At 41.4% G+C, this 2,166-nt stretch overlaps 1 protein-coding gene across 11 annotated transcripts in view; it reads left to right on the top strand.

The window, feature by feature from the left end:
• Positions 1-2,166, top strand: part of TPD52 (tumor protein D52) — a 40,024-nt gene that overhangs the window by 23,593 nt on the left and 14,265 nt on the right. The window lies entirely within an intron of this gene.

Genomic DNA, 2,166 nt, shown 5'->3' with positions numbered 1-2,166 from the left:
CCCTTACTTTATTTTATTTTTATATTATATTTATTGGGGGTAGGTCTCATTGGTTTAAAACATTACATACATTTATAGGCTTTTTCAATGTCTGTATTCCTGTAAATATTCCTATATTTTAAGAAAACATTAGAATACACATTTATACAACTGTCCCCACTTAATACTTAATTTCAAAAACATTTTTATGCCATAAATAATCTTTTGCACCCTCATTTTTAATTGTCGCATAGCCCATTTTTAATTGCTGCAAGCTCATTTTTAATTAATGAACATATCGTTTGTAAACACTTAGATTGCTTCCATGTTTTGCTTTGGGAACAGTATTTTGATGGTAATACTTGCATGTAATTATGCGCTTCTTTAATTAGCTCTTTCGGAAAAATTCGTAGGAGCAGTGTCCCCATCCAGTGGTTGTTAAGGCATCCCGTGGACACTAGCAAGGCCAAAAGCTACCCAGAAGGTTCCTCACAGTGCGTGAGAGAGCCGTGTTTCCCAAACCTTGCCAGCTCTCAGCGATACTTCATTAACAAAAATGTCTTAAACACGGTAGTGGCACCTGACGTCTACAGAACTGCTTCTGGGAGGTGGGCACTAGGCTGAGGTCCTTGCGTGCGTCGGCTCGGTCATCGTCACAGCTGTGCTACGAGGCGGTTGCCACTGCTGTGATGATCGGAGGAGGGAACGTAGGTTCCAGTCTCTAAACAGATTATGTGCTTTCATTTAACAAGCGAAGTTATTCGGTGTGTGATGTGGGAAACGTCTCTCTCGTTTTGTGGTTTTCCTTTTCACTTTCTCTGATAGTTCCCCTTGAAGTACAGAAATTTTTAATTTTGATGAAGTCGAGCTTATCTGTGTTTCCTTTGGTGACTTGTAAGAAACCCTTGCCTGACTCGTGATCGTGAAGGTTGAGGTCGCACGTATACACACAGTGCTGAGTCTCCTGTCAGGCCTCTGTGGTCTTGGACACACGTGTGCCTGCCTCCCTTTTATTTCTGTGGTAGCCGTGCTTTCTCAGAATTGATCCAGATTTTTACAAATACTCCATGAGATATGGCAGATGTGCTGTTACTTTTCCTCATGGTTATGATATAATAATAATAGTGTATAGTAATGATAATTATATAGAATAAAAATCGCATTGAAAGTAAAGGATAGTTTTTCATTTGGGAAGGTTTTATATCAGAGTCACTCCTTGAAATCGTTTTAGAAACTTAAAAAATGGAGATAAAAACATCCCCCTGCTTATTATTTTTTACCCCTTTTTCAGGTATAATTTACATACCATCAAATTCATCCTTTTAGAGTTGATAATTCAGTGGTTTATGTATATTCGCAGAGTTGTATAACTATCACACCCAGTTCCAAACATTTTCATCACCCTAAAAGTAAAGCCCGTCCCCACCAGAGTGACTCCCAATCCTTCCTCTCCCCAACCCTGGCAGCCAGTGATCTCAGCGATGGCGCGGCTGAGCTACACATGTCGGCAGCACGATCCGGTGAACAGAGGTGGGAATACACCGGATGGTGCATTTACAGTGGTCCTGCTTTCCCGCGTTCATTAGGAGTGGATTCTTCAGAGAAGGTCAAGGGGTAGAAAACTTATCATTTAAGTCTCTTCTTCGATGTCTCTGAAGATCTGGAGTTTGGGGTAAAGAGAGAGGTTTTGGAAAGCTGACAGTGAGCATGAGAATTCGCCAGTAACCTGCGGAATGGAGTCAGAAAACCTGGGTTGAAACTGTGGTTCCTACGTGAATAGTTTGATGACTTAGGGCAAATCACTTAACTTACTAGATTTTTAACTTCATTTATTCACCCGTCGTTGTCTTTTCCCTCTCATATGGCACCTCGACTATATGCTTCTTAAACGATGACCTCCAAAGTGGGCGCGGTGCGTGAGGTCAGTCCGATAGGCACAGAGGATCGTCTTTGTTCTGGTCTGCTTCTAATCCATGCCGTCTAAGAGACATGTTATTCTTTTCGTTTGTCTATTTTTTTTTTTTGGCAGCCACATTACATTCGATTTATCCTTCTCTCTTTTCGTTGAGTACTATTTCTCTTCACTTGGGTTCTCTGAAGATTTAATCGGCAGGGAAAACAGGGGACTTAACAACACGGTGTGTTGTTTTACAGGCCACACTGTCTCTGCCATCATGGGAGTGGCGC

Source organism: Pteropus alecto, unplaced genomic scaffold, assembly GCF_000325575.1.
Source record: "Pteropus alecto unplaced genomic scaffold, ASM32557v1 scaffold87, whole genome shotgun sequence".
Lineage (NCBI taxonomy): Eukaryota > Metazoa > Chordata > Mammalia > Chiroptera > Pteropodidae > Pteropus > Pteropus alecto.
This window is presented reverse-complemented; position numbering and strand designations above follow the sequence as displayed.